Source organism: Hippocampus zosterae, unplaced genomic scaffold (assembly GCF_025434085.1).
Source record: "Hippocampus zosterae strain Florida unplaced genomic scaffold, ASM2543408v3 HiC_scaffold_22, whole genome shotgun sequence".
NCBI lineage: Eukaryota > Metazoa > Chordata > Actinopteri > Syngnathiformes > Syngnathidae > Hippocampus > Hippocampus zosterae.
In genome coordinates, this window is record NW_026262818.1 from 3,663,273 (window position 1) to 3,688,372 (window position 25,100).

Below are 25,100 nucleotides of genomic sequence, written 5' to 3' on the forward strand. Positions count from 1 at the left end.
CACGTCTTGACTTTCAACTTTTAAAGTTAAGAAAATTCTTCTAGAACCAATTAATTTCATAAGTAGAGATACCACTGTATTTGTAATGCAAGTGGAGGAAAGAACACAGTGTCGTAGTACAAAGGCTATTGTCTTATAACAGACTGCTTCTGTCGTCAGTCTGACTGCTCAAAAACGCATTGGTCTCCCATCATTTCGCATTTACCCTTTTATCAGTGAGAACGTAGTCGACAAGTGTTGCTCTTACTCTATCTCACCAGGCACGCAGCCTCCTCTGCCTCTTGCTTGGTTTTGCCTCATAACAGTTTGCCCCATCCATTTCTTTATCCATCTGTAACAAGGGCTACGTCTGTTTTATTCATGCTGGAGATGGTAAAACACTATGGGCAGACAACGGGTTTCTACTTGGACCAGTAAGGGGACACTAGGTTCGATTCACTGGAGCCAATGATGTCATCATTGAGGGGGTGGCATGGGCAAAGAAACAAGACAACAGTTGTAAAAACAATCAACTTTTATATCAAACATAAACACAGGACAACAAAATTATTATCATGACAACCACAGTGAAAAAAGAAGAAAGTAAATAAATCCAATTTAGTCTCAAACTCTTAGTTGACCTTTCCCTCAAGCAAAATAATTAGTGATCACCTTTCTCAACACCGGTGTGAGTTTCCTTTTTTTTTCTTTCAGCCCGAGATAGGTTGCGCCGCACGTTCGTGACGTCACGAAGGTGAAAAACTGCACCCCTCATTCGCTGACACCCCACTAGTATTTTGTGCCCTGATTCGCTCGGGCCACGGCAATAATCAGATCTGTTTAATTAGGCAATTTTTAACGACGCTACTCTTTTAGTCAATATAGATTTTGGTTATGTCCACTCCCCATTGCCTCATGCCATAATCCGGGTTACACATCCTTTGTCAGACATTGAATTCTGACGTAACCACTGAGTTCCAAAGACCAACCGGAAATGCACATGCAACGCCTTTTTACTGAATCAGCAGTTCTGCTTACAAATGCTCGAAGGCCCCAAATAAATACAAACTCAGTCCCATTTTAATCAAGGTTTGTTTGTAAGGAAAGGTTTGTTTGTAAGGAAAACGTACACGTGAGCGTTAATTTCCCCATGCAGAGATTGTGCTTCCAAGTTACAAATAAGGATTAAAGCTGACTCCTACTGTCCGCTAACAACCAATCTGACACTCTGACCCCACCTTTGATCCACCCTTTTGTTGGCTTTATTTCCACATGTCTTGAATTCTTCTTCTTTGAAATCTTACATTCCAACACAGCCATGTTATCACATTCCCCCCCCCCCCCCACCCCCCATCTACGCCTCAGAAATGGAGCTATGATCACTAACCTCCTCTGCATGGATGACATAAAGCTGTATGCTAAGAGTGAAAAGGACATAGACTCCCTGATCCACACAACCTGAGTCTACAGCAGCGACATCAGGATGTCATTCGGGCTTGAGAAATGTAGTCGGATGGTGATGAAGAGAGGCAAGGTAGTCACACTGAAGGGGTCTCACCAAGTACCTCGGTATACCACAAGCCAATGGCAACCTCGAACTGGCAACAAGGAAAGCGGCTACGGCCAAATACCTCCAGCGGGTGAGGCAAGTCCTAAGAAGCCAGCTCAATGGCAAGAATAAGACCCGGGCAATAAACAGCTATGCCCTGCCAGTGATCAGATATCCTGCAGGAATAAAAAGGTGGCCAAAGGAAGAGATTCCGACCACGGATGTTAAGGCCCGAAAGCTCCTAACCATGCATGGAGGGTTCCATCCCAAATCCAGCACTCTGAGACTGTATGCAACCTGGAAAAAGGAGGCCGGGGACGAATGAGTGTGAGAGCCACTGTCCAAGACGAAACATCCAAGCTCCATGAATAGATCAAGGAGAAGGCTCCAACGGATGATGTACTCAGAGAATGTCTCAGACAATGGGGAACAGAAGATGAGGCGCTGGAAGAGGGACCATCATGGGAGAACAAGCCCCTACAAGTGGCTAGAGAGGGCCGGCCTGAAGGACAGCACAGAGGCACTCATCCTGGCTGCTCAGGAGCAGGCCCTGAGCACCAGAGCCATAGAGGCCCAGATATACCACACCAGACGAGACCCAAGGTGTAGGTTGTGCAAAGGGGCATCAGAGACATCCAACTATGCATCAGAGACGATCCAACTATGTGTCTTCAGGGTGTAAGATGCTGGCAGGGAAGGCCTACATGGAACGCCATAACCAGGTGGCTGGCATAGTCTATCGAAACATCTGTGCTGAGTATGGACTGGAAACTCCAAGGTCAAAATGGGAAACCCCACCTTTGGAGGGGTTTCCCATTTATATATTTATTCCCTGATATTTATTCCCTGACATAAATATCAGGTCAGACATAAATATGCAGACAGCCTCTCCTGCATGTGTGCACACCACTGCAGTTTCTCTCTCTCTCTCTCTCTTTCTCTCTCTCTCTCTCAAACACAGAGGCATACTCCCCCCTGGCAAATGTGCATGCTTGAATGACCCCTTATCTCTGGGTGGTGGCTAAAAAAAGCAGCGTTGATTGAATTGCATATTGAGCGTGATGTCAGCATTGTTTTTCCCATGGTAACAAGTGACGCTGGGTGATGAAGAGCAGGGTGGAGGTGGTGGCGTGGTTGTGAAGGGGTGACAGATGTGAGCGGAGGGGCGAGAAAAAAAAAAGATGAGATTGGCAACAATGTAAAGGCGTGATTCGGCACATTTTGTTTACCCAGAGGAACCTGCTGTTGGGTGTTGACACTTATCCTCCCACATGAAATGGTGACTCATTATTGTTGCATCACCACTGAAGTATCACCTCTTCGTTTTAGATATTCGAGTCAATGGGCATGGTAAATTAAGGGTAACTCACCACACATTGCAATCTTGCTATTTTGCTTCTCCTATTCTGATGAATAATTTATCTTGTTGAAAAATAGCAATTATGAGCAATCATGATATGTATGTTCTCTATCACACTGACAGTTGATTTTGGATGGATGGATGGATGTGTGATCCCTCACATTTCAAAATATCTGGTCCAATGTTCAAAATCAGTATGCGTACATCGCTTTTAACCTTTTCACACACCCTGTAACCCGATAACATGGTAAGCTGGTTACCACTGTGCCCGAAAGGGTTAAAGACAACATTTTTATTTGAACTGTGACCAGAGTGTGAAATGTCACACTGTGTTGAAACCAGCGATGTAATTATGACAACAGCGCAATCCATATCGGCTGTGTGAACACATACATTCAGATACGGCAAAGTCCCCATTTTGGGTGAGCTCTCTTCGAAAGATCGTGGTGGCGAAAATGCAACTCTATTATTTTGTCTCCAAAATTCCAATTGGTGACTTTGGGTGTTTTCTCAATGTTGTTGTCAGTTGTTTTCTTGCAACTAAATTAAGTTACTGAAACACAAAAACACAATCCTGCATCCATGTTCATGGTGGCCTGCACTTGGTTGCTTTCGGGGACAGCGGTTACTACAGTGGACAGCCTATCATGCTATCAGGTTACAGGGTGCATGAAAGGGTTAAAACAACCCGTGGCTCTTGTCTTGTTGGTGATTGTGCATTTAGATAAAAGTTGTTCTTTTTTTTTTTTTTTTTTAGGTTACACTTGGTTTTGTGCCCTCATGTGCCCATTTTGACTGCACTTGTTCTCGTAATCCGCGTGTTTAACCAATCAGCTCCCTCAAACCTTTGTGTCTTGTCCAGGTATTTATTGTTGTCTCATCACTTTGCTTGTATTTAGTTCCCTGCTTTTTGGGGTCCTCCAAACACCACCCATGCAAAACCGGACAAAAAATGTTTCCTTTCAGTTTTGTAAAATTGAAATGAACCGGAATAAAGCAGTTTTGAAAATAACCTGACAAATAAACCAACTGTACAATAGGCATGAGTAGGTTTATGCGTAAATCTAATCCCTTTGTAGAGGAGTTATGCCAATCTTTTTTTTCTTTTAATGACTCAAGCCAGACGGCAGGCCTGTATGAGGCCCTTATATTATGAGCATGCCATTGTCACAATGTTCTTACCTAAACCGGGAAGTCAGCTATCCACTTAGAAGCACTCCGCCCTTTCAAGCGCACACAGGCAAGCGTTGGTGCACGCGCACACTTTCTTTGCATGCTTCTTTTCAGTTTGTCTTCGCCCAGAGATAAATCCAAATATAGGAGAGGGGATTGAGTGAGTCATCAGGAGCAACTACATGTGTGCTTTGTGCATGCACGCATGTGTGTGTGTGTGTGTGTGTGTGTGTGTGTGTGTGTGTGTGTGTGTGTGTGTGTGTGTGAGACTGTTTTGGTTTAATATGCTCTATCGCTCTCAATGAATATCCGCAGAAAGACAATAAATCAAGTAGGGGTTTTGCAGAGTCAACAAGGTCCATTACAGCCTTCACTTCCTTCTATAGTGCGAAGATATTTTAGTCTCCGGTCGTCTGGAATTGGGCTCGGTTCATGTGCTGATGTAAAAACATATTGGTACACTGAAAAAGAGGAAGGCATTTGCGATGATTACAATCCGGTCAACTGATGACATTTTCAACTCATTCATTCATTCATTCATTCATTTCTTTTCCTAAAATATTTCAAGTCATTTTCAGTTTGATACTGAACACATCTTAACCCATTCATGCAACAATAATGATAACCTGTAATACAATAACCTAATAACATGGAGTGTCAAATGTAATATGGATGAGCATGATAACCAATTCATAGGTCATTCAGAGTTCTGTGGATTATTTGGGTTTAACCCTTTCATGCACCCTGGAACCTGATAACATGGTCAGCTGTCCACTGTGGTAACCGCTGTCCCTGACTGGCTTAATCATGCAAAAAAACACGTACATGTCCGAATTAAGTCAATCAAAAAAAACAAAAACAAAGGATGTATTTTCAGTGCAGCTTCGTATTAACACATCAGGTCCAACCAAGTGATCTGTATCGATTTTGTCATGCTGCTGTTCTTGTGTGTCTCCAGCAGGTGGCAGAGGAGGGCTTTCCCTCCAGCGTGCACACCTGCTGCCAATATGTTCAACAAGTTAGCCATGTATTTAAGGACTTCCTAATCGCCAAGTGTCTGTCGGATTTTTGAATTTGTTTGCTGCTCATGGTCAAGTGTTGTTTTCGAGACCTCTCGATCTTGTCTTGGTCGTTTTTATTGCTCTCGAGTCTCTCATTCATAAGTCTTATTATCATTCATACTATTCTGTCTTTTATGTGGTCTTGTTTTGTTTTCATGTCATTGGATGGTTGTCATTTCGTTTATCTTCTTGGCTTTACTATCACCGTGCCTTTTGCAAGCACTTTTTGTTTACGCCTTCTCTGTCCTGGCTCCCTGTGACCAGCGATTTCTGTTTATACTTTGTCGGTGTGCTTTTTCGCTCAATATTTTTGTTCCGTATTTCGTTTCTGTCTACATTAGTGGGATCCAATCACCATTCAGTTTGTCCTTGAACTGTATCAATTTAATACAGATGACCTGTTTTTGTGTCTATTTCCAGTCATACATGTCCATGTCCACATTAAATGTCCATACGGGGCAATGTATTCCAGAGATTGACTGCGGGTGTTTTACGAATTTGCTGATTTGTGTTGTTGAGCAGCTGTGAGTGTACAGTATTGCACCATCAAACAATAGATTTCAATTATTTGTCATGCAGGCATTGATGGGTGAATGAAAGGATGAAAAATAAAAATGAGGTTTGTACAAGCACTACACACCAGTCGGATGAGTACAATTAGCCCGAACACTTTAGCGTCCATGATGGTCCACCAACATTAACCCTTTCAGGGACAGCAGTTACTACAGCAGACAGCTTATCATGTTCTCTTTATTGGTGCATGAAAAGGGTTCAAGTTTTGGGTGGCGAGGGGGATCCAAGGACAACAGTCACGATTTTAATTCTTACCAGCTCGCACAATCAAAAGGACAATCAAATTTTCTTCGTATCGTGGTGGGAAATTAGAAGATGGTGATTAGTTTTTGGGGGGATTATATTTTTGTGGAAGTCTATTGCTGATTAAGGTTTCATGAAATCCACATGTGTGCGTGCATCTTTGTGTCCTATCAAGTGCACACAATGTACGAAGGAACATTTTTACGGAACCGTGCCCTGCTGTAAGAATCCGATTCCAGTTATGCACTTTGGGGAGACACCCCACCGCTCCCCGTCAGACCTCTCATGGCCCCAACACGACGTGCCACGGATATCCCTGTGATACCACTGGCCTTCTTTCGTGGCCCTGAGCTCACTTCTTGCTTTTACTCTAACCCAGCACCCCTCTTCATGTTGTTGTTTTTTCGGTTACACTTCTCCAGATTGCCTTTCACTTGTCCTTCGGAGTGGAGTCACTTGAGGTGAAAATCGTGTTTGATGCCTTTGGCATCAGTGGCACACAGACAACAGAAAACCCTTAAAATACACACTGAAGCGTGTCCCCTGACAGAGAATTTGAAGTGTTAATCCTTTAAATCCTTGTGGGTTTTTGTGTGTGTTGGTGTTATTTATTGTCTGGGGAAAGCCATAGAGAGGAGACAGCAAAGCTGTTATGGTTCACTAAATATATGCGAATCAAGTCATAATTTTAGATACAAATGGAATTGAAAAGAGACTTGAAATATAATGTGCATAATTGAGTGACAGAGGCAGGCCTGTGCTCCTGCGGGAGTGGTCATAGTTGACCTCCGTTCCCATTCATCCCCTTTAAACGTGGCATGCTGTTTAAGTAGTCTCGATGTGGTGGAGCGTACGTCTCAAAGATATATATACTGTATATATACCTATATATATATTTTTTTTGATCCTAGTCTCACCCTTCGAGTGGTGTCCGTCCCTCATTTAGCTCGGGTCCTCTACCAGAGGCCAGGAAGCTTGAGGGTTCTGCACAGTATATGTTCCCAGCACTGCACATTTCTGGACTGAGATGTCTGATGTCGTTCCCAGAATCTGTTGCAACCACTCATCTAGTTTGGGGATCACTGCCCCGAGTGCTCCGACCACCACAGGCATGACTGTCACCTTTACCTTCCAGGCTCTCTCCAGCTCCTCTCTGAGCCCTTGGTATTTCTCGAGTTTCTCGTGTTCCTTCTTTCTGAAGTTTCCATCACTTGGGACCGCAACATCCACTACAACGGCTTTCCTCTGCCCTTTATCTCTGATCACGATATCTGGTTGGTTCGCCATTACTATCTTGTCAGTCTGGATCTGGTAGTCCCACAGGATCTTTGCTCTGTCATCCTCCACCACCTTCGGAGGTGTTTCCCAATTTGACCTTGGGGTTTCCAGTCCATCCTCCGCACAGATGTTTCGGTAGACTATGCCAGCCACCTGGTATGTCGTTCCATGTAGGCTTTCCCTGCGAGCATCTTACACCCTGCAGTTATGTGTTGGATCGTCTCAGGTGCCTCTTTGGGGTCTGATACCAGTGGTCCCCAACCGTCAGTCCGCGGACCAGTACCGGTCCACGGGACATTTGGTACCAGGCCGCACAATGAGAACTTACATTAATTCCATATTTATTTTGGAATGCGGAAGATATTTTATTTTGAAAAATTACTCGATTCTCCGTTACATCCGTCTGTGTCACTCTTGACGCACGTCAAACTGCGCTTCTCTGTCACGTGACTGATTACGCTTAAAACAAAACGCTAGAGCTTGCTAAATGAGGATGGGTGGATGCTGGAGATCGTAAATGACGGCGGCCTTAAAAGTACGTTCAAGACAACAACTCTGCCGGTGTTCTGGATTCAAGTTATGGCTGAATATTCTGAGATCGCCACAATAGCACTGTTGCTATTTCCGACATGCTACCTGTGTGAGGCGGGGGTTTTGTGCAGCAACGGCGACTAAAACAAAATTACAAAGTAGACTCGACATAAAGCACACATTGTCTCCTATTAACCCGAGATGGGACCGCCTGGTTGCAGAAAATCAAGCTCGGGGATCGCACTGATTCAGCATTGTGGCGAGTTGCCATTTTCATGCACTTTGAATTTGCGTTGCATCGTATTTTGAAGGCATTAAACATTAGCGTAGCGATCAGAGTGTTGCGGCCAGATTATACGCTCCTCATGTTTATTATTATTTCTCGAACACAACACAGTGTTCATGCAGCGCTTTCCATATTATTTTGTAGTATTTATCCGCCACACCTTCAATGCAGGGCCGTGGAAATATTGTCTGACATAACCGGTCCATGGGGCAAAAAAGGTTGGGGACCCCTGAGGTAGACTGTTGAGTACGATGTATGCCACTAACGTGATTGTTACTTGTTTGGAACTATTTTGTGTGCAAGTAAAGTAAAACTCATAGAAAGTTTGGAGCGTCAATACAGCCCTTTCAGGAACAACGGTCACTTCAGTGGACAGGTTATCATATTATCAGGTTACAGGGTGCATGAAAGGATTTGTTGAATAGATTTTTTTCCCCTCTTTCCTGTTAGGATAATATTTGAGTATGGGAGGAGTGAGATGATTAACACAAGATGGAGAAAAGAAGAGGGGAAGATGAATGAAGGCTTGAGGGCTAGTTGGAATATATGAGGGAACTGTGCCTCGCTCCTCTTTTAACATGAACAAATTTCTCAGAATCAGGAAACAATGAGGCCCAAAAAAGAGGAAGAAGACTCCGCTGGGATCAGCGCATTGTATGAGTTAATTAGGTTTTACGCCAGTGTGAATTTTTAGGACACTCTAAATGACGTTTAAATAATGTGACGATGTTTCACTCTTTTTACAAGTTATACAGTGTTGCTTTGAGATATGAGGGACTTTACTTACAAGGTCATGACAAACTAACTACTGTACCACTAAATTAAAGAGAATTACTGTGTATGTATTTAAAATAACCACATCGCTTTTTCGTTTGTTTTTTGAGTGTTTTTCTGGGCGTCGCCAACTCTCCCTTTTCACACATATTTGTGTGTGTGTGTGTTAACAGTTAACAGCCAATTCAAGTGATCAACAGTCACGTATGGCTGACGCTATTTTGCATTCAACTCATTCATTCAAATCCCCTCCAAGAAGTACAATGAAATAACAATCTATTCATTCGTCACTGTTCTAAATGGTCCTTTTTGACTCCAAGATTTGTTTCTGCTTGTATTTTGGGTGTTTTGGGTAAGAAGTTGGGTGGGCGGAGAGCAATCAGTGTTGGCCGTGGCCACCTTATAGCGCCGTCCCTGCGTGGATAGATGGATAAAAAAAGAGAGAGGGAGACATAACATTCTGTTTTCTCTCTCTTTCTCTTACACACACGCACGCACACACACACACACACACACACACACACACACAGACTCACCCAACACACATGGGGTCAGAGAGTACGCCGACAAAACCACCATGCCGATTGCGTAATACAGCTAACATAAAGGGGGCAATGGAGATTTAGAGCTCTCTCTCTCTCACCCTCGTGCACCCAAACAAAAACACTCGCTGATGAAGGGATTGCATAAATCACGGGAGGGGCTGGATCCAGGTCATGGTGACTCTGGGAGCTAGTGTGAGTGACTAAAACAGACACTCTCAGACAACCGGCGCTCAGTGCCGTGTCTGCGGAGAGAAGGACGGGTGGATGGAGGGAAGCAGAGGAGAACTGCAGAGAGAAACTGGCCTGGCAGCATGTCAGCTCATTCCACCTGAATGCTGTTCTATTCCGGAGCAGCCTGTGTGCCCATCCCGAAATAAAACACCATGAAGCAGTGGATGAGCACTTACAGATGCGGCAATACTCCCCCTGGATCCCTAAACACGCAATCGCACAAAGAACAATGTGACAATATTTAATGGTGACTCTTCGGTGGTATGGCTTTGATATACTGTATTTATCTATCTAACTAGCCATCCTTTCATTATAGCATAATATTGAAATGATAATAATCGACCATTAGATTGCGGCATACTCATTTGAGTTTGAGAGTGTGTAAGTTAGAAAGAAGAAAGACGCTGTATTTCAACACGGCTTTTTTGTTGTTGTTGAAAATTGTTGATTGTCGTATGCTGTAATCCTGCTTTTTACGCCAACAGAAAGTAATGGCTACTAGTTCAATTTATGTGCATCATTAGGCATGATTATTGGTGCCCAATAATCTTGATCTTTTTAGCATTTAAGGTGATAAATTGGTTTTGGGGAGAAAAAAAAGATTCCTTGCTACAAACATGGAGGGTTCAATGATGGACTGGATTAACATTTGGCACCTCACAAGTGAAACCATTTTACAGTGCCATTGTTACTGACAACTTCTTTATTTTTTGGGGGTGAAGACATTGTTATCAGTGCGTATTTTGTGGCAGAATCCTATGGAGAAATGAGAGCCTCTCTAAAGGATGAAATTCACTGTTTGCATAGACCATTTAAAATATTAATGTAGTATCATAAATGGGCGATTTGCAGAGGTTTACATTTTGCAGCAATTTTTCTTGATGGGCTTTACTTTAATTTCATTGTTGTTGGTTATGATATGATGGAGATGAATCTTTTTGTAGCGCTTGGAGATGTACCTTAGAAGAGAACATTTACAATGAAGTAGTGATGGGTCCAGCGACACCGATGCATTGACACATGCGCCGGGCTCACAGAGCAAACCACGTGTCGATGCATGTGCTGCTTCATTACGTCACGTGATTGACACGTGAACTGCATCGGTTGCGTTGACACAGTCCAGGCTTCTAATTGACACACCGGCTGCGTTGACACAGTCCAAGCTGCTAATTGACACATCGGCTGCGTTGACACAGTCCAGGCTGCTAGTTGACACAGTCCAGGCTGCTAATTGACACATCGGCTGCTTGGCACAGTCCAGACTGCGCCACTTAGTCCAGGGGGCGTCGACTCAGTGCAGAGGGCGTTGACGCAGCAAAAGCCCGCCGCACAGTGTTTATAAGGAAGTACGTCTGGCGACACAATGCCACTTGCCGAAACAAGCCAGACCTCACTCACGCTCGCTTGTCGAAGTTCGTGTCAGTGCAGACTTCGTGTTCGTGCCTTGCCTTCCTTGCCGATTATGGAGCAGAGACGCAAATCATCCGCTGTGTGGGACCATTTTGATGTCCTGGAGAATAAGGTATTATTTATTTATTTATTCAAATCGCCTTCTGTCGCCGAGAACCTCTCGGCGAGAGGCACTCACCGAGTGCCTCTCAGATTATTGACATGTGTTGTACCATTCTAATCCGAATACATTTCAAGGTAACTCTTAGTTACTTCTTATTCACATTTCATTACAGGTGAAATGTCGAATTTGCCAAGTCAATTCGCCAACAGAAGCACCTCCACCATGCTGAGGCATTATCGGGCCAAGCATGAGAATGAAGTTCGCGATACACCCGGTATTTCACCAGGTATACAAACGTTCACTCATCTTTTCACGGTTGCTATGTTGATGATTAATTGACAATCAGTAATTATTATTGGTTGACTCTCCACTCCATGTTTGACAATCAAGGTTCCAGGAAGCAGCTGTACTGGAAGGACCAACACACTTCTTTCCCAAACCTCTCCCACCTCGCAAAGGAGTTCCTTTGTACGGCAGCCTCATCCGTCTCTTGTGAGCGTGTGTTCTCCACAGCAGGAGAAATTGCTTGTAAAAGACGCAACAGGCTGAAGTTTAAAACATTGGAGCATCTTATTTTTCTCAAAAATTGTGACGTCAAAGCCCACAAGCATCCTCATTCAAATGATCTTCACATTATTTGAACACATTGAATGTTGCAAAATGGATGTGAATGATATTGTATACACTTCATCATCAAATCGATGAATGACCTTATGAAAATGTCTTGGAACAGTTGTAGATGCAAAACCATGCTGGCAGCTACATAATAGATAATAAAAGAAAAATATCCCAAACCATAGGGATCCTCCCAAAAACTAAGGATGTGCTGAATAAGAGATCCTTGTACACATTATACTTTTATTACTTCCATATTTGACCTATTGTGTGGTAATATGGGGAAATGCCAGTAAAACGCACTCTGTTTTAAAACTACAATACAAAGCAATCAGAACAATCACTGGCTCCAACGGAACCCACAAATCCACTGTTTATCAAATTAAACAATGAAATCTCATGACCTGGTTGACTTCAATTAATGTACAAAGTACACAACAACCTCCTTTGCCAAAACATCCAGAAGCTTTTTTAAATTCGAGAATGTTGTCATCATTTAAGGGGTACTAACCTATACAAAAAAATCCAAAACACGAACAAAATCACACAAAGGAGTGTACCTGTAATAGGTGTAAATCTGTGGAATGATTCTGAAACGGACCAATAAAATGAGTAACTCTCTTGCTGAGATTAAAAATGAATTCGAGAGTAGTACAAGACAACTACACAAATCAGAATTAAGCTGATAAATTCGATACACTCATGAAATATAGCAATATATCAGAAATACATTGATGAGATTTAATATATTAATGAAATGTAGCATCCATTATGAATATGAGAAAATCGACATATACATGTGCTCTAATGAGTATGTACTGTATATACAAACCTAAAGTTGTAAAAATGTATAAGTACAGCATACATAAGGGTAAAAGCATTTGTTGATATGTAGACTTTCTTTCCTATTTTGAAAAATGATCAATTCATATATAAGAAGGGGTAGGACTCGGGGTAGGTTTTTTACTTCTTTCTACTCCTTTGAACACATATTTGTGATGATGACTATTTTCTTTTCCTTTTTTTATATCTTACTTTCACTTTTTGCCAATTTATTACCGAATTGTATGTTTATATGTTCAATATACAAATAAATTTATCAGTCAGTTCAGTCTGTTAAGTGGGTTGGCTGTAGGCATCTTGAAGGTCCAGCAGGTGGCAGTGGTCAGTGACACAGTATCAGCACAGTATCAACACAGTGTGTCGGTGTGTCGACACGCCTCATGAGGCCTCATGGACCCATCACTTCCATGAAGAATCTATGAACCAAACTGGAGTGGCTATGAATAGTTTCAAGAGGTCTAGAAAATAACACTTGAAGCACAACAGTGAGCAAGGTCAATTATCTGACAATGACCGGTCAGCTTGGCAGTCCTTAAATACATGGCAAGGCTTGATTGGAAAACGCGGCACAGGTGCGCCTGCTGGAGGGAAACGCACTCCACTCCAGCTGGAGCTAAAACACAATCAAAGACAGAACATGTCAGTGTTTTTCACAAACCAAAAATACTTTAGTGTTGGGTCATTTCTTGTGGCTGAATTTGCCGTTGTTTACCTTAATTTATTAATATTTGATTTAGTTTTTGTTTCAGTTAAAGTGTCATTGTTCTTGACATTCACGCTCTTATTAATAAAAAAAAAAAAAGAAAGCATTGACATGTTACTGCCCACTTTCTCGACATTTGAGTTGTTTTTTCACTTCATACTGTTGAATACAATTTTTGGCTGTCCTGCTCACCCCTGCTGGTGGGGCGACTACATTTTCTTCGCTTCCAGGTGATGATTTTAAGAGAAGATAAGATATCCTTTATTTGTCCCACACTGGGGAAATTTACAGCCTCCAGCAGCAGGAATGTGGGTAGAAAGTAGAAAAAACAAACAAACACCGTTCAATTAAGTGCAATATAAATACAAAATGGATAAATCGCAGTGCTATTTACAGTTGTTTTCACATCAATTAATGATTATTAATAATACTGTTGCTATTTTTATTCAGAAGCCTGACAGCAGTCGGTAGGAACGAGCGTCGGTATCTCTCCTTCTTGCAGCGCGGGTTTAACAGTCTCTGGCTGAAGTAGCTACCGAGTGCTGTCAGGGCAGGCTGGAGAGGGTGGGAGGGACTGTCCATGATAGCTTTTAGCTTTGTTAGCGTCCTTCTGTTGCCCACCTCCTCCAGAGTGTCCAGGGAGCAGCCCAGGACAGAACTGGCCTTCCTGACCAGTCGCTCCAGTCTCTTTCTGTCCCGGGCTGAGATGCTGCCTGGCCAGCAGACAATGCCATAATGAATGGCCGAGGCCACCACCGAGTTATAGAAAGTCTTAAGAAGCGACCCCTGAGCCCCAACAGACCTCAGTTTCCTGAGTAGGAAGAGGCTCTGTCCTTTCCTAATCTGTCCGTGTTTGTAAACCACGGACACCCGTAGGTCACCCTCTCTATGTCCATACCCTCTCTATGTCCATACCCTGGATGTTTATCGGTGCTGGTGAGGACTGTTTCCTGCAGAAATCCACAACCAACTCCTTAGTTTTCCTAGGGTTGATCTAGAGGAGATTCTGCTAGCACCAGTCCACAAAGTCCTTCGTCAGTCCCCTGTACTCCCGATCGTCCCCCTCTGTAATGAGGCCAACAATCGCAGAGTCATCGGAGAGCTTCTGAAGGTGGCAATTTGGAGTGGCGTGTCTGAAGTCCGAGGTGTAGAGGATGAACAGGAATGGAGCCAGAACAGTCCCCTGCGGCGCTCCAGTGCTGCAGAGAACCCTGTCCGACTCACAGCTCTGCAACCTCACGTACTGCGGCCGATTTGTGAGGTAGTCTATGATCCATGCTGTGAGATGGTGGTCTACTCAGGCGTTCTGCAGTTTGCCTCCCAGTAAGTTGGGCTGGATGCTGTTGAAGGCACTGGAGAAATCAAAGAACATGATTCTCACAGTGCTCCCAGCCTTCTCCAAGTGTGACAGCACTGAGTGGAGGAGGTAGATAATGGCGTCTTCCACGCCAATGCCAGGCTGATAGGCAAACTGCAGCGGGTCCAGTGCCCGGTTCACCAGCGGTCGAAGGTGGGCGAGGACGAGTCTCTCCAGCGTCTTCATCAGGTGAGACATCAGCGCCACCGCGTTCTAATAAGAACTTATTAGAATCACCGATTTACAGTGAGCACTCTCCTGCCATTTCTTTTTTGATTGTATATCATCTGTATCACACTATGAGATTACAGAGACGCCATACATCACTTGATCCGGATTTAAATGTTTCATGTAAAATAAACTCCGCTGCTCTGTAATATTTGGTGTTCTGAAGATTTTCCATTTTAAACAATCTGTACAAAGGATCCCATTAAGCTTAAAAGGAGTACCCTGCTGACACCAGTAAAATATCGAGATGTAGTCCATCGAACAAACTGAGCACGTTCTCTTGTTGTTTTCCATTAGTCATTGTCCTGCCTTGCTCCAAGCCGTAAAAGTTTCTGTGTGCGTATGTGTGTGTGGTGTGTTTGAGCCAATGTGAATGTTTTGAAACAAAGTGTTCCAGACGGTATATTACATAAGAACAGCAACTTGGAGGCTACTGATAGGACCACAGGCTCACTAGCGGGTTTCCTTGGCTTTAAATGGATCATGACCCCACTGTGGGAATGAACGTACTGTACACAGTCGTAGCACAAATCACACGCTGTGTATCCAGGCCGTTATGTGGTTGGACAATTTGGTTGATGCTGCCCTCTTTTGGAATTAAAGCACAGACACACATTTGTATTTACTGAGGAAGTGTCATCGGTTCTGCAAGACTCCAGGCCGAAAATAAACATCTCACCTCAAAAAGGTGTTCTATTTTAACATTATGTATGCCGCTTATTCCACAATTTTGCCACGATGAAGCAAGTTTGATTCATGTTTAAGAACACAACGGACCATATCAACACACACACAAAAGCTCAATGACAATGATGTCCCAAATTTGAAAACGAAAATCCCAAATCTTAAAATGAATGGTAAAATAATGATCATTGAGGATTCTCAGTTATTTGGTTGCCGTAGACGGCGCTTTTCATTCTAATCTACGGAAGACGATTACGACCAATGAAGAAATAAAAACCATTTTGGCAAGAATTTTACTTTTAGCTCGTCCTACTGCCGTTATTCTAAGAATTTTTACATTAGTCTTATAATTCTGGCTTTAAAGTGATTATTCTTATTTTTAAGTGATATTTCTTTTTTTATAGCAATATTTCTGAGTTAAAAGTGACAATCTTGAGTATCTTTTTTTTTCTTCATTGGCCCTAAGTCTCTTCCGTAGTTTGCCAAAAATATTAGGTGGAGGCATTGCCGATCATGTATTTCTGGCATAAGTGTCAAACTCAGGTCGTGGAGGGCCGCTGTCCTGCATATTTTCCAAGTCTCCCTGTTGCAACACACCTGATTCATGATTCATGCTGCTGTTGCCCTGCTAGTAGCGGTTGACGCCAGGAAGACCAACATAAAAACACAACCAAACCAAATTTGTGTTTAATATTATAATTGTTCTTTTTCTTATTATTGGGTGGAATGGTCTACAGCTGGTTAGCATATCTGCCTCACAGTGCAGTAGAGTTTGCATGTTCTCCCTGTGCCTGCATGGGTTTTCTCCGGATACTCCGGTTTCCTCCCATATTCTCAAAATATGCATGGCAGGTTAATGGAACACTCGAAATTGTCCCTCGGTGTGATTGTGAGTGTGAATGGTTGTTCATCTGTGTGTGCCCTGCGAATTGCTAGCAACCAGTTCAGTGTGTACCCCACCTACTTCCCAAAGACAGCTGGGATAGGCTCCAACACAGCCGCGACCCTCGTGAGAATAGGCAGTTTAGAAAATGGATGGATGGATAATTATTATTTTTATCGCAGGGTTGCTGGTATCTGAATCGAAGTTAAGCTCTAATGCTTATTACTGGTACAGCCTCTGGCCAATCACTTTTATCCATTAAGCGTTGATCTAATTTCTTCAGTCCGAACACCATTGAAATAATCAGTATCAGGGTGTTTCTTGGCATGTCTTGAGGTTTGAACTCATAAGTAATGAATTATTTTGTTCTCCTCCTGAACACTGCTGATTTGAACTTTTAGCCCTGAGTTGCTCCCTCCCAGCTTCAAACCTTTAAGCCGCTGCTGTTTCCGGATGATAAATCGCCATGGGATCTATTCATCTCCAGTCAACGCGTATGAGTTGCTACTGTACTATTCAATAGATGTTCCCACTTTTATGACCATAACAGATGTATGTCATGAATCAAAAAGATCTTCAACCAAACGGCATGCTTGATCTCTTCCACAGGTGTCTCTTTTTGGACAGAAGCAAACGTACGCAGACATTGCACAAAAACCCTGTTCGTGGACCACACCGACTCGTCCCGCCTCAGGTGAACTGAGCCCATGAACGCGTTGAACCTATCAAATCATCAAACATCTGAGAGGAAGGAAAATGGAAAAAAATATAGCGAGCAAACCTTCTGTAGCAACAAATCAAAGCACTTTTTTTTTTACCCTTTTAGCCGGCTCTCTTCAAATTACAATAGTGTTTGAAAAATGAATTTCACATGTGTTTTTAATCGTCCGAAATTTTATTGAAGAAACATTTTCTAAATACCAGACTTGGGGCTGAAAAGAAAAATAATGATGGTATTTGATAGGTGTAGTAACCGCTAATTACCATTCCAGTAAGAAAGAATACCAAATGGTTTGCAATGAATTCTTTTTCTGTTGTTTAAACCATTCCTGTTCTAGTGTTTCCTAAATTCTTGTCATTGGCTCCAAAGTAGTTTTCACACTTCACAGCAGTGTCTGCAATAGAATCGAACCGCAAAACGTCTGCCACATTTTTATGACCTATTAAAATGCACAAAGAGACGTGAGTTTCAAGACTCGTGTGCTATGGTCAATTTGTGCAACTACTGTTGCTAATAAATAACTGAAGGTAGCATGCAATAAAAGAGCACCAGACAATGCCGGTATAATTGCAAAGTACAACTTAAATTGCACCAAGATAGCCACCGAACGACAGCGAACGGCGAGGGGAGAGTACCAGCTAGCGAGCCACCGAACGGCGGGTTACCGGGCGACAGCGAACGGCGAGGGAGAGTACCAGCTAGCGAGCCACCGAACGGCGAGCCACCGAACGGTGAGCTACCGGGCGACGGCGAATCGGCGAGGGTGAGCACCAGCTAGCGAGCCACCGAACGGTTAGCTACCGGGCGACGGCGAATCGGCGAGGGTGAGCACCAGCTAGCGAGCCACCGAACGACGGCGAGTGGCGAGAGAGCGCACGAACCAACTCGCTCAACGGTGGAAGCCAAACGACCTATTGCTCGCCAAACGATCTGCTGCATGCTAAACCTGCTGCTAGCCAAACCACCCGCTGCTAGCCAAACCACTCGCTGCTAGCCAGACCACCCACTGCTAGCTAAAACGCCAGTCGACCTACACCATATTCTACGCATGCCTCCTCTTGCCTCTACGTCCGTCTGCAGCAGCTGCATCCGCCTTGCCAAAAAGATTGCTGAACTGGAGCAGAGAATCTCCACACTTCACTATATCCGAGATGCTGAGCTGCAGATGGACACAATCATCTTCGGTCCTGGACAACCAGAGTTGCCATCTTTCACCGACACAGCTGCTGCCGCCAAACCTGCTTCTCCCACAGTTGACAAGACCACCACTCCTGATCCCGCACCCGAAGACTCCCTGCCACTCGTCGATCCAGATGACACCTGGGCACGACTGGGTGCCAAGCCCAGGTTCATGTCCAGCTCCACCCCCCACGAACCTGTGTTAGAAAATCCTGTCCACCCTTTCTCCTCCATTGCTCACCGCCGTTCTATCCCTCAGTTCACTCCGGCCCCACTGCACCGCCACAGACCGAACCTGCGCCAGGATCCACTCTCCCTTCACCCACCCCTGCCTTTCCACTTCGCCCCCTTTTTCCTCCGACCACCCTGATTGTTGGTGACTCCATAACCCGAAACCTCAGATTCTTCAACGCAACAACACACTACTTCCCCGGAGCCACTGTTCCCATCATCCTCGCAAAACTCCCCAGCCTGCTTCATCTACTCCCACCATCTGTCCATCGAATTATTGAACATGTAGGCTGCGTTGATGCATCCTACCGGCAGTCAGAAATCACCAAAGGTCACTTCAACAAACTTCTTCAGTTCCTTAACTCGACCGGGAAATCAATTTTCATTAGCGGCCCACTCTCTCCGCACCGTGGCATGGGCATTTTCAGCCCTATTCTTAGCCTCCACACCTGGCTACAAACTGCCTGCAGGACACATAATGTGGGCTTCATTGACAATTTTGATATATTTTGGCGCCGTCCATCCCTTTTAAAGGCGGACGGTTTTCACCCCAACAAATTAGGCAGCAGAATACTGGCAGCAAATGTCCAGCATGCTGTCCACCACTCCACAAATCACACACCTACACCTTCCCCTTCCTCCACTTTACCAACACCCGGCACTTCAGCTTGCCATAGTCCCCTCTACAGGCCCCAGTTGTCACTGTCTCATCCTGATCCTGCTGCCATCTACCCCATTCAATCCATCATCACAGCCAGACACCGGCACTACTATGATAACAAGAGAAAATGTTTTAAAATATCAAATACCAACCTCTGCCCACTCCCCCAATCCACACTGTCACCCACGCACCACAAAATCCTCAAACTGGCTCTATTTAACACCCGCTCACTCGACAACAAAGCACTCGTCTTACACGAATTCATAACTGACAATAACCTGGACTTCCTCTTTATCACTGTAACCTGGCACAAACACCTGGACTACTTCTCACTCAACCAAGCCACCCCACCCGGTTACACCTACATCGACAAGCCCCGCCTCACTGGGATGAGGTGGTGGGGTGGCATCAGTCCATAAAATAGAGTTTAAAATCAGCACTATATCCACCTCACCCACTGAGTCCTTTGAACACATCACCTTCAAATTCCCTGGTCGCTCCCCCCTGGTCATTGCTGTCATTTACCGTCCCCCAAAATTCAACCCATCATTTTTATCAGACTTCTCAGATTTTGTCACACAGCTTTCACTTATCTCACTTTTCACTCTGCTCCTTGGCGACTTTAACTTCCACATCGACGATACCAACTGCAAACATGCCTCTGAATTTCTTGACCTTTTGGACTGCCTTAACTTCACTCAACATGTCAACTTCCCCACCCACACCCACGGTCACACTCTGGACTTGGTCTATTCCACCGGTCTCACCATTGAAAAACTCTCTAGCACCAACCTCAACATTTCCGATCACCTGGCTATCACTCTGGACCTCCACCTCCCTACCCCCATTCCCAAGGTAAAGCGCACCATATCATTCAGAAACCTCAAATCCGTTTCCCCAACTGACTTCTCTACCTCCGTCCTCAACCACTTGTCCATACTACATCCTCCACTGTCCCATGACCCCACTGTTCTCACCAACTACTACAACAGCACTCTCTCCTCCTGTCTTAACCAACTCGCCCCCATTAAAACCAAATCTGTCTCCTTCACTCGCTCAGCCCCCTGGTACACCCCAGATCTCCGCAGACTTAAAACCCGAAAACGGCAGTTAGAAAGACTCTATAAAAATCCGGTTTAACTGTTCATCTCCTCGCCTACACTGATCACCTTCAGTTATACAAGACCGCACTCAACTCCAGCCGTTCCACCTACTACTCCAACCTAATCCACACCGACTCCAACAACCAAAAGGCTCTCTTCTCCACCGTCAACAAACTCAAACCCAGCGACAATATTTCAACCTCTTTCACCGTTGACAAATGCAACTCATTCCTATCCCACTTTCTATCCAAAATCGACATCCTCTACAGTTCACTCACCACCTCACCTGTCCCCCCTCCCTGAACATTGTCAACTCCTCCCTCAACTCTGCCTATGTCCCCTCCTCACTCAAACTGGCTGCCGTAACCCCCATCATCAAAAAACCCGGACTCAACCCTGACATCATGAGCAACTTTCGACCCATCTCTAACATTCCCTTTCTGTCCAAAGTCATAGAACGTGCCGTCACATCTCAAATTAAAACCTACCTAAACAACAACCAGCTTTTTGAACAATTTCAATCTGGATTCCGCACACAACACAGCACTGAAACAGCCCTCCTTAAAATCACCAATGACCTCCTCCTCGCCTCTGACTCCGGCCTACTCTCCATCCTCATCCTTCTTGACCTTACAGCTGCCTTTGACACCATCAACCATTCCATCCTACTCTCTCGCCTACAATCCCTAAACATCACCGACAAAGTCCTTACCTGGCTACACTCTTATCTCACAGACAGGAAACAATTCATACACATAAACAACTGCTCTTCCTACACTGCCCCACTGTCCCAAGGTGTCCCCCAGGGTTCTGTGCTTGGTCCTCTTCTCTTCATTCTCTATCTTTTACCCCTCGGCCAAATCATACGTCATCATGGTCTCCAGTTCCACTGCTACGCTGATGATGTCCAATTGTACATATCCACCAAATCATTTACCCCAACAACCCACTCCACCCTGACTAACTGTCTCTCAGATGTCAAATCCTGGTTGCAAACAAACTTTCTCACTCTTAACTGTACTAAATCTCAACTGCTTATAATCGGTCCTCGGTCCCTCACCCAAACAACCACCAACTTTACCCTCACTATAGATAACTTCACCCTGTCCCCCTCCTCTCACTGTCGCAACCTCGGGGTCCTTTTTGATAATAACCTCTCTTTCGATCAACACATCAACCAAACCACCAAAACTGCTTTCTTCCACCTCAAAAACATTGCTCGTCTCCGCCCATCACTTTCTTTCAAAGCTGCTCCAACCCTCATCCACGCCTTCATCACCTCCCGCCTTGACTACTGCAATAGCATTCTCTATGGTACAACCTCCAAACTCCTCAATAAACTACAGTACATCCAGAATGCCACCGCCCGCCTACTCACCCACACCCGCACTCGTGATCACATCACCCCCGTCCTTAAAAACCTCCACTGGCTCCCTGTTCCCCAGCGTATTCAATTTAAACTGCTCCTACTCACCTATAAAGCCCTTCACAATCAGGCACCCTCCTATCTTTCCGACCTTCTTTACCAATACACTCCTTCCCGCAATCTCCGCTCCTCAAACACAAACCTCCTCGCCATCCCCGTGACCAAGCTCAAAACCTGGGGGGACCGATAGCGATTAGCCTTCTCTGTCGCCGCCCCCACCCTCTGGAACGCTCTACCACAACACATCCGCAACTGTACTGACCTCCAATCCTTCAAATCATATCCTAAAAACTCACCTGTTCCGCTATGCTTTTAATACCTTTTAATGTTTTTTACCAATTTTTCTTTTGTTCATCCAAATGAACTTTTGTAAATTATGTATGCTTGTTTTAAATGCACATTTTTATCCTGTGTTTTTATTCTCTTGTAAAGTGTCTTTGAGTGAGATGAAAAGCGCTTTCAAATAAAATGTATTATTATTAAGATTGAAGATAAACAACCATGGAGTAGTTCTATACAGTGGTACGTCTACTTAGGAAATTAATTGGTTCTGGAAGGAACTTCTTAACAAGAAAATTAGAGACTCATTTTCCATTCATTGTCCGCGCCGCTATGAAAAGAAAATGTAACAAAAATTATTGCACAATAAATGAGAGTTGTGCATAATGTAAACACCTGCCCTGGACCAGTCTTTGTTAGAAGTACCAAGAACTAAACTGAGGCTCAGGGGGGATCAACCCTTTTCTGTTGCTGGTCCCTCTCTCTGGAATGACCTCCCACTGAACATTCGGCAAGCCTCCTCGCTGCCCATCTTTAAAGCCCTCCTTAAAACCCACTTGTATTCTTTGGCGTTCGACTCAGCATGATTTTACTGCTTGGTGCTTTCTACCGTCTTTATTACCATTTCGTCTTACTGTTTATTGTGTATGTTAAATCGCTCCATGTACAGCACTTTGTATGCAGCGATGGCTGTTTGAAAGTGCTCTATAAATACTGTTGACTTGACTTGACTTGAATAAAGAATAAAAATGATGGCCATTTAACTTTTAACTGTGCCCTCATTGTTTTTTGCCCTCTTTAGGTCATGTTCTCTCTCAGAAGTGGGTTTTGCCGGGCGTTTTGTAAAGAACTGATCCAAGGAAATGTTCAAGGCAAACGTCAGCATTGTGCGCGATCACCTAACTGGTGAACACTTTTTCTGTGTTATATCGTAACGCCGCATGGCCAGAGGGGCGAATGACGAGGATGCTGCATAAACACAACTCTTTCTATCTATCCATCTATCCATCTATCCATCTATCCATCTATCTATCCCGACGCATCCGGTAGAGGTCAATCTTAGCTAATGGGATGCCAGGTAATAGCCAATGGCAGAGCAGCTTGAAGTATGTTGCGTTCAGGAAACTCTGAGTTGCGACCAGGAGCTCCCAAGCTGTATTTTTACCTTTCGTATCTTGAAATTTCTTTCATAACAAGAAGCAATATTTTTTGTTGACTAGAAAATTTCATATGAAGAGACGTTCGTAAGTAGAGATAACACTGTATTTGTATTCATTCATTCATTCATCTTCCGAGCTGCTTGATCCTCACTAGGCTCGCGGGGGGTGCTGTAGCCTATCCCAGCTGTCTTCGGGCAGTAGGCGGGGGACACCCTGAATCGGTCGCCAGCCAATTGCAGGGCACACAGAAACGAACAACCATTCGCACTCACACTCACACCTAGGGACAATTTAGAGTGTTTTTGGAATGTGGGAGGAAACCGGAGCACCCGGAGAAAACCCACGCAGGCCCGGGGAGAACATGCAAACCCCACACAGGGAGGCCGGAGCTGGAATCGAACCCGGTACCTTTGAACTGTGAAGCCGACGTGCTAACCACTGGACTACCGGGCCACCCACTGTATTTGTACATCTATATTATTTATATATCTGTATTAACCTGTTGAGTGAACATCGACGGATTGTGCATTGTGGGTAATTTTGAGTGTCCTACATTTACCCTCGCCCGCCTTTCAGGCACCCCGACAAAATGGCGTAACCCCTTAATCGCGAACTTGATAGCGATTAGCATGCAAATTCGGACACAGCCGTTGGACACCTACGAGCGATTGGATGCAGATGAGAACGAGAGCACAAATGTAGCAGGATGGAATTTGAATTCAAGACAGTTGAACGGAAGCCGACTCTATACATATGTAAGGTGCACCAGATGACAAGGCGAACTGTTGATTTTTGAGAAAGTTAAAGGAATTTAAGTGTGCCATAACCCTTTCATGCACCCTATAAACTGATAACATAATATGTCCACTGTAGTGACCGCTGTCCCCGATAGGGTGAAGGTCCGAAATATATGGTGTGGTTAACATTCGCACTCAGAAGAGTTCCAGATGAAATAATGAAATGGAAACCTGTAATGATGATGTCGTCTTATGCCGCTGTGCCTTTCACAAAAATTTTAAAGCATGGGCTCTTCATGTCTGATCCTCAGGGTGTCCGATGGGGCACATTGTGGTCACTTAACAACAGTGTGATACAAGTTGTTTGGAATCTCCTTTGTTAAGACTGTTCATTAATTTCTCTCCTCAATGAGCTAATCATTCTTACCTCAGAAATCAGCACGTGCAGGTTTCGAAACAAAACCAAGCCGTGCCGAGTCATAAGAAGGACGATACATTACTTTATGTAGCGTATTTTACGCAATCGATTTGTATATGTAACAGCAGAGTTGTTTATATTGGCGTGTATTTCAGAGTGGTGTGATCCAAGGTGCCTCAGATGAAACCTTTCCTACTCGAGAGCCTCAACAGATGGGGAAGTACACTTTTGAGCTCCCTGGTGGTTTTGCCAGTAAACGAAGGCAGATTTGTTGCCTCCCTTGGATGGGAGAAACAGAATCTCATGCGAGAAGTAGAACACCCTCGTCGAAAGCCCACCAAAGCCGGCCGGTAATCCCAAAAAAGAGCGCTGGCACGTCATGAAACGCATAACTCTTGCACAGTAGGTTTACTGCTTGGGTTCTTTAACCCCATTGGACTACGAATACCACAGGGGTCTTTGAATGACTAAATGGAAGACTACATCTAACAGATACTGAAATTTGTTGCCAGAAAATAAAACTAAAATCAATTTTTTATACGATCACTCGTGTTACAATAAAAATGAGTCTGAAATGACTCATTTAAAAGTATTTGGAGAACAAGTTTGCTTTTTATTCCCCGGAAATGCTTTGACAAGGCCTTCACCAAAAGCACCTCCATTTGCCTGTGTGAGTCATGATGCTCCACAGTTTGTCTTCGGTAAGAGAAGAGCACTCTCTTGGTGATTGATTAATACCTTTAAAAATGATCATTTGCTTGTCATTGGAAGAGATA

General features: G+C 44.2%; 1 protein-coding gene and 2 long non-coding RNA genes across 3 annotated transcripts in view; 2 read left to right on the forward strand and 1 right to left on the reverse strand.

Moving 5' to 3' along the window:
* The window catches only part of LOC127594596 (galactokinase-like), a 239,145-nt gene that overhangs the window by 64,782 nt on the left and 149,263 nt on the right, over window positions 1–25,100 (reverse strand). The window lies entirely within an intron of this gene.
* On the forward strand, window positions 10,968–12,363 carry LOC127594614 (uncharacterized). The gene is made up of 3 exons (XR_007960849.1): window positions 10,968–11,105; window positions 11,269–11,382; window positions 11,487–12,363. It is a non-coding gene; the product is annotated as an uncharacterized LOC127594614 (long non-coding RNA).
* Window positions 23,701–24,916, forward strand: LOC127594609 (uncharacterized). Its single transcript, XR_007960844.1, has 2 exons — window positions 23,701–23,924; window positions 24,480–24,916. It is a non-coding gene; the product is annotated as an uncharacterized LOC127594609 (long non-coding RNA).